Source organism: Colias philodice, chromosome 11, assembly GCF_061535455.1.
Source record: "Colias philodice isolate Cphi_HAF_F1 chromosome 11, ilColPhil1 Martin Lab GWU primary, whole genome shotgun sequence".
Classification (NCBI taxonomy): domain Eukaryota; kingdom Metazoa; phylum Arthropoda; class Insecta; order Lepidoptera; family Pieridae; genus Colias; species Colias philodice.
In genome coordinates this window covers 3,497,079-3,505,337 of record NC_143096.1, presented here as the reverse complement: position 1 = coordinate 3,505,337, position 8,259 = coordinate 3,497,079, and the positions used below count along the sequence as shown (strand labels likewise).

The 8,259-nt window shown below is 30.1% G+C and overlaps 1 pseudogene across 1 annotated transcript; it reads left to right on the top strand.

Moving 5' to 3' along the window:
- The first annotated feature begins 639 nt into the window (after nt 1–639).
- Nucleotides 640–6,888, top strand: LOC149484441 (cytochrome P450 4C1-like; annotated as a pseudogene). The gene is made up of 10 exons (XR_016316264.1): nt 640–809; nt 966–1,055; nt 1,514–1,624; nt 1,915–2,106; nt 2,180–2,376; nt 2,624–2,693; nt 5,374–5,579; nt 5,664–5,815; nt 6,095–6,265; nt 6,648–6,888. The product of XR_016316264.1 is annotated as a cytochrome P450 4C1-like (transcript).
- The last annotated feature ends 1,371 nt before the right edge of the window (nt 6,889–8,259 follow it).

Below are 8,259 nucleotides of genomic sequence, written 5' to 3'. Positions count from 1 at the left end.
ATATTTACGTACTTATACAGAATGTAACAAAATCCCCATAATATTTGTAATGTAAAACTGAACAACTTTTCCCAAAGAACATATTTTGTCAAATTCCAATAAAACATTATTTACTTTCGCAAATGCATAATTATTGTCATTGTAAATTTTTCATTATTTACTTTCGCAAATGCATAATTATTGTCAGTTCTTTGGGCTAAAAAGTCTTTTTTTTTTATTTTATTTTTAATTTCAAGTATTCACCATAAGATACCCAAAACTTTAATTACGAGTTTCCACACCACTTTATTTACTAGAGTGATTTGAAATTTATAGGCCCAAGACTTAAGGCGCTTTACTTAAGGCGCTCAAAAAAAAAAAATTCAGCCCCCCTTTACATGTACGGGGAGGTACCCTTAAAAAAGGGTAATTTTCATTTTTCTATTTTTAAAATTGAGATTCATATCCAAAGTATCTATCCTTGAACCAAGTTTCATGCAAATCGATCCAAAAACGTAGAAGATATTATGCTGTGAGAGACTAGACGGACGGACTGAATGATCTTATAAGGGTTCCTTGTCGGACAACGGAACCCTAAAAACCTTATAATAAATACAGCTTGTTAATCTGACGCGATCATTTCAATACAAATCATTAAATGAGTGTGTTTAAAATGATCTTGCTTATTGTTAGTGTGGGATTTATTTTGTATTATATATTATTTAGATACAAACGTCGAAGGTTGTACGAATTAGCTTCCCGTATACCGGAACCTCCGCATAAGTTTTCAATCTTTGGTCTACTACAATATACGTACAATGCTGAAAATCGTAAGCTTATAATATTTTTTGATAAAATTGCCAGTGAAGAAAGCAAAAAGCAGTTTTTTCGAAGCAGTGTGAAATTTATTAATTCTGGGATAATTAATATTAGTAACATAATATAATGTTGCATTATAACATTCCCATCGTTTTCATTGTTTTCAGTAATAATACCAATGATCAAGAAGTTTTCTTTGTTTTGCTTCAATAATGGTGGCTATTCTAGATTATGGCTGGGGTCAAAACTTTATGTTGGTGAGTAGAGTGTAATAACATAAATCTTTAATCCTATAAATACATATTAAGCGCAACCGGTATATAATGTTTTTTGTCACATTTGTCTATGAAATCATAATTTTAAACGTAAGTGCAGGTTTTGTATGTGTACGGGACACATAGATTTTTAAAGAATTCATCGAATAGAAAAAAATGCATCAGGATTTTTTGAGTATTTTTTACTAAGGGCCAATTTTGCAATGCTTGGAAAAACTTATATCCGTCCAATAAAGTATTACACGATAATATTAAAATGTCACGTAAACTGTAAAATACGGGCAATAATTAGAATACGTTTTTAAAATGGTAGCTTTATACATTATTCGACGAATAAGTTTTAACCAAGGATTGAAAAATCAGCCCTAAACAAAACTATATGTCCCATTAAGCTTAGTACACCAACATTGGGACACTCAATATATTATGTATCATTTCAGGTATCACCCATTCCGAGGATACAGAATATCTATTGAAAAATTGTTTGCACAAGGACGACGTCATGCAATTGTTAAGACCTGTTCTTGGAAATGGTGCTTTTATCGCACCAGGTATCATGTGATGTAGACTCCATATTACCTAATCTATTCTTATATGAATATCAAACATTATATTAAACCGCGTCTTCTTTTGGTAAACGTTTTTATCACTTTTTATCGTTTCCCCGAAGAATTTGGCAAATTTCCATAAACTTAAAATGTCGAATATTTTTGAAAACTAACACGTTTCGGCTAGGTAATGTTTACTTTTTTCACCCCTTTAAAACTATTATACCTATAACATGTGACCCTGTGTAGATTTGTAATTAGATTAAAACCCAGTACTATTTTACCTATTGTAGTACCGGAATGGTCTCGGCGTAGAAAAGTTTTGGTACCTGCATTCAGCCCAAAAGTATTAAACAGTTTCGTGGATATAATTTCTAAGCGAAGTCAAGAAACCGTTCACCAGATTTCTTCGGAGAATCTCGTTGGATGCGGACAGTTCAGTATTTGGCCATATATTAGCCAATATACTTTGAGAACGGTGACTGGTAAGTGATTCTTAAAAGTGAGTAGAGAAAATATAGTTTATGAAAATTATATTGTGATGGAAAATGTTTACAGAGACGACATTAGGTATAGATTTAGACACAGCAAGAGATCAGATATCCGAATATCTCCATGCCATGAGTCAAATATTTCGATTAGCTACCGAGAGGGTATTGCACATATGGCTTTGGCCAAATTGGCTTTATAGTTTAACTTCACAGTCAAAGGATCTCTTAAAGTATTCCGATATCATATACAGTTTAACTAACAAGGTATGTGATAGCTTAAAAAAATATCATTCTTTTAAAATTTAAACTAAACGCCTGCTTATTTTATAATATACAATTCACTTGACTGATATTTGCTATTAAAATAGAAACCCTCAATATATTTCATGAAAACTACATAAAATATTAGGTGCTTTACTTATAATTTGCTTTGTCGCTGCTTAGTAAATAATTTACATGTTATAAGAAAGCAACAACTAAAAAGTACCTATGATTTATTCTTATTTTCCAGATAATTCAGAACAAATATAAAAGCTTAGAGAACTATGATAGAAGAGCTTACAATGAACAAACTATTTTTGGTATGTACTGCGAACTATCATTATTATTAGGAGTGTTTTTAAGTAAATGTGAATATATTTTATTTTTTATCAATAGGTACAGTAACAGATTGCAGAACAATTCATATCTAGCTCTTACATTATAATGCATATAAATTCCACAACCCAATTAACACCGTACACTTTGACTAAAAAATATAAGAAAAAAACTGTTTACATTATGACCATATTTAAGTACAAGCTATAGCCAGGAATAAATTAAAATTAAGAACAAAAAATTCTAACAGAGAAAAAAAAACAACTACTATTTCAAATACAAAAAATATGTTCTTATAGTAATTTATAAATAAAATGTTATTTTTAAAGACATCTAAACTACCTAAGAATATGTCACAATCTGGGTTTAAATTATTATACAGGCGGCACATTTAATTCTGTGTACAGGATTGTTATGGGTGATTATACAAAAATGGGGTAACTCGATGTCATCAGCCAATTTAAACAAAGTCTTATTATATTTTATTCAAATAACAATCTATTTTAAAACAATGAAGCGTCCTTTATTTGGTCACTCAATTTCACTTCTTTATTTAAAATACAAATGAATAAAAAAAAAAAATTAATACCTCAAATGTCAGTACTTTGGCATGTCACAACTCCGAAAACCAACAATCAAGTGACTATCGTTTAAACATTATCATCGATTTAAGAAAACTTACAAAAACACTACAATCTTTGATGTACATAGTATTATATACTACAAATTTCATAACGCAATGTTTTCCATTTTATTTAAAAAATAAAATTAAACTTTGTCATCGTTTTCACTAGTAATGAAGTTACTTGTGCACCGCATATTTTGACGGCCGTCATAACTGTACCAGCGCTAGGGTTGTGTTTGTCCTCTAAAATCTTGCTGCGCCAGTCAACATTTCAGACCTATGGTGAGTCGTTATTTTATTGTTAATCCGATTTTTATTTTCATTTATAAATGGTTAACTATGATTTAGAAAAAATATAGTTTGTTGATATTAGAAATTAGGCAAAAAAACATAATTTGTGATTATAACCTCATATTAAGTCCCTTTTCATCAATCCGCTGGCATCAGTCCTTTGTCAGATATCGTGCCAGAGGACTGACGCGACCCCATAGTACTGATGATTCTGTCGTTTTTGAGAACTTTTATCTTGATTGCTATTGGTATAAGCATTTCTATTTTATATTTCAGTTTAAAACATCATGCGCCACGCTAAAAGAACCTGAATTTGACTAGGGAAGAAACATTTAAGAAAGAGTAGCAAAGAAAAGAGCTATTGAAACAAACTACTAATAATTTTATTAAAAAAGATCTTATTTTATTTTAATTATTGATTTTGATGCTTTCAGGGCATAGCTTTTTATATTTATCAGATAAATACGTATACGTATATTACTGTGAAGTAAAATTACCTCAAAATAACATAAAAGTTAATTAATATACTTAATAACATTATAAAAATGTCAAGGGGCTCTTATGAAAACTCAGATGAGACTTTCATTCGAGACTTTGGTTTTTAATTTTACTATAATTAGTACTTTTAACATAAATATTGGTAGATTTTTAGGGCTCCGAACCTCAAAAGGAAAAAACAGAACCCTTATAGGATCACTTTGTTGTCCGTTTGTCTGTTAAGACGTTTTTTTTTGGAACGCGTGGAGGTATCAATCTGAAATTTATATTGGATACTCAAGATTAAGAACCCTTGGGGCTGTAAAAAAATCAAACTTATAACGCAACGCAATCAAAAGATACCTACATCCGTTAATACTGCAAATTTCCGCAAAATTAAATATTCGCAAGGGAATAAAAAAACACACAGGATGCTTGCAGGGTATACAGTCTACTATAAACTGCTATATAGTTTACTTCTACTTGGTAAATAGCAACGTCTTTATAACACAGATAAGGAAAAATTGCTAAAAGTGTAAATTTTTAGTTACAAACATAATAAAAAATAGGTTTTTTAGGACTCCAACTCGCACTTGGCCGTTTTTTTGTTTCTATTGTTTGTGAATTACTTGAAATATCAAGTAAAACTAAGTCAAAGTAGAAAAAGTTAAGTAAGAGAGTAAGAATATTCACGTAGCGTTAAATGTCAGAAGGCTGTTTTGAAACTTGAGACATTGTTTTTTCCCAGTATCACATATTATTAATTATCATTTTTAAATGTAATTAAGTGATTTTAATACTTAAAAGACATGTGCCAATATTAAAACTGAGAGATTTGTAGTAATTTTCATTCAATTTCTTTAAGAATATTACAAAATTGTGTTTTTTATCAGTACCATGTTAGCCACGTCAGTCCCCTGGAGGCCAATTTCAGAAAATTTAAAATATCTCACAATCTACTTAAAAAACTGGCTGGCCCGATTTGGAACTATATATTCATTAGATTAGCTATCATATACACCCTAATTTGTAACAATCTGATATAAAAAGTATAGTAAACAAAATATCCTCAAAAGTTACCCCATTTTTGTATAATCACCCTTATGCGAAATATTGTTTCTGGTAGGAGGAGCTCTAAATATTCTTTTTGTTTCTGTGTGAAGCATCGCTTACATTAAAAATCCTTCTTAGGATTAACACATGTCTATTTGATTTTTCTTTTTTTTTTGTACACAGCTGATCTTTTATTTCAAACCTTGTATTATTTTTAGGTATGGATAAAAATGGTGAATTAAAAAGTTTTCTAGATCATCTTATTATAATATCAGGGAACGAAGGCGAATTTGCTTTAAAGGATATCCGTGAAGATCTCTTAGTACTTTTGTTAGCAGGAACAGACACTTCGGCGGTCGCTATATGTAACACATTTAAAGCTATTAGCAAAATACCCTAAAATCCAAGAAAAAGTATATGCAGAGTAAGTATACAGGTGTTTTATATTCTCTTTTACTATATTAATTTGAATGTATTTAAATTATTAAAATGAATTTAATTTCATTAGGTTGGAAGAAGTTTTCGGTGATTCTGATCGACTTCTAGTAAAAAATGACCTTAAGAATATAAAATATTTAGATAGGGTCCTAAAAGAGACTCTACGTCTTTTTCCGCCTGTGCCTATTATTGTCCGAAGCGTGACCCAGGAAACAACATTACGTAAGCATACCTTTTTTTTACAAAAATACCATAGTTATAAAAAAAATTGTTACTTATAATCTCATTGATGAAAAATGACATTAAGAAGTATTGAGTCTTTTATCTTAATCTCTTACGAATTAAATGAATAGAAGATACAAAGAAAACATAAAAAAGAACGTGTCAGAAGTGAAACTTCTTTGACAAGGTTCAAAGATCGTCAAGAAATTTCGCTTAAGAAATTATTTTCTTTATTTTCTTACTGCAAGTTTTTTTTATAAATTTTATACTTTTTTTCAGCGTCTGGTGTCATTTTGCCAGAAAATGCTGGTGTTATAGTATTTATTTGGGGAGCAAACAGAGATCCCAAAGTGTGGGGTCCAGATGCTGATTGCTTTGATCCCGATAGATATCTTAAAGGCACTACTCCTAAAATAATGTCATTTAGTTCAGGACCAAGGAATTGTGTTGGCAAGTACTTTTTTAATCTATCTTAAAACGATATTATCTTATCATACTGGGTCCTCCATATTTTACAATGTGTTAACAATATACGTGTTTATATATTTAAAATTACATAAGATATCTAAGTCAATGACATTATACCTACATGTACGTGTGGCTATCTGAAATTTTATTTAACATCGATAACAATAATTATTCGAGACAGGGTTTTACAGCGTATGCTTTATAAAAGCTCTAAAGCTTCTATATACGTCCTCTTGATAAATCTATAGTTAAAATAAGCGACGCTCATTGATTTTATTGCACCGATTGTTTTTATTGCAGGACGAATCAATGAACATATAAAGTAGGTATAAATATTATTGAGGTTAATTTATTATACTTTCAGGATATCAATACGCCATGATGTCTATCAAAATATCGCTAATTGCTATATTACGTCACTATAAAGTGGTTGGAGAAGAAGAATCGGGGCCTGTTCCTGAGATAGACTGTGAATTCGCTATTATGATGAAAGCCAAAGATGGCTATAAAGTCGCATTTGAAAGAAGATGAAATGATTAGTTAACGACGTCGTATACTTGTGTAGTAGATATAGGTCTACCAGAATCTGGTGGCATTTTTATCTATATCTATATATATAAACTACGTTATGACATCTACCTGCATGCCAAATTTCAGCCCGATACGTCCAGTGGTTTGGGCTGTGGCCTGTGCGTTGATAGATCACTATATCAGTCACCTTTGAGTTTTATATATATAGATATAGATTAATTAATTAATTATATTACAATTGAACATTAAAAAATCTGTGTTATTACTTTAAGTAGGTAATTTAAATTCCATTTGATACAGACGGTTGTACAATAAATATTTTTTTTATAATGCCTTGTTGGTGTTATTTGAATTGCGTAGATGCTGATTGGTCAATTATATTGAATTGAAATATATTATACATACATTATTTATGCGAATTTGATGAATCAATAGCAAGCTAAAATAATAACCGTCTCAGCATATTCGTCAATCCCTGCCTTTAATTCTACGTTTATAGTTTATACCTCCAATTCTATTAAACTCACCTCGAAGTCTATCTCAAATGACAAATCTCAAATCACAAGCTTCTTGAATCATGATTACAATAATTTGTATAAGTATCACTATCACTATATAAAAAGTAACTCTTGTCCATGAAATATTTTTAACCATTCTGCCAGTCGAGTAAAACTTTTCTTTTCATATTCTTTCCAGATTTTATATAGGAGGTAACGACCTGAAAACAGAAAAATAATTAATATAAACTGTAAAATACACATATTGAAGATGTAATGGTAAAATTCATTATGTCGTAGGTAGGTACTATGTCTTAAAAATATTTAAATAAAATCCCTATCGCCCTTTAAAACAGTTTGTTTTACAATCGATGACACTCAATGACCCTTTTTTCTATTTTTGTTCAAAGCGAGTATTTGATGATGAAGTTTTAGTTAATTAATTAAATCATAAACTATGAGAGCACCTAAAGATTTATTCTGACTTTGTAGAAATATAATAAAATATTAATATTTAACTGAAAAAATGTGTTAATTTAGTCAATAAGTCTTTCTTAACGAAAATTCTTTTATCTAAACAAAAATTCTTCGGCTGAAGCGTTTGAAAATGGCCGCCTCTTTAGAGCTCAGTGTAACCAACCGTAAAATTGGATAAGCAATCAACACAAGTTTGCACTTTACAGCACAAATTGTGCGGGTTAATTGTGGATCGATGGCAACATCATTACTAGCTGAAAATTAGATTGTACAATAACACTATAAACCCTTATATACAATAGAATAAGTCTAACAAGCTTGCTAATAAATCTACCATAAAATACTTAGATACCTATACCTAAATATCTGCAGCGGGATACCTATTCAAGATAATTTTTTTCTTGTCTACCTGAGTTATTTGAATTATAGGTAGGTACTTAATTATTCAAGTGTGGATTAGTGGAGAAACAT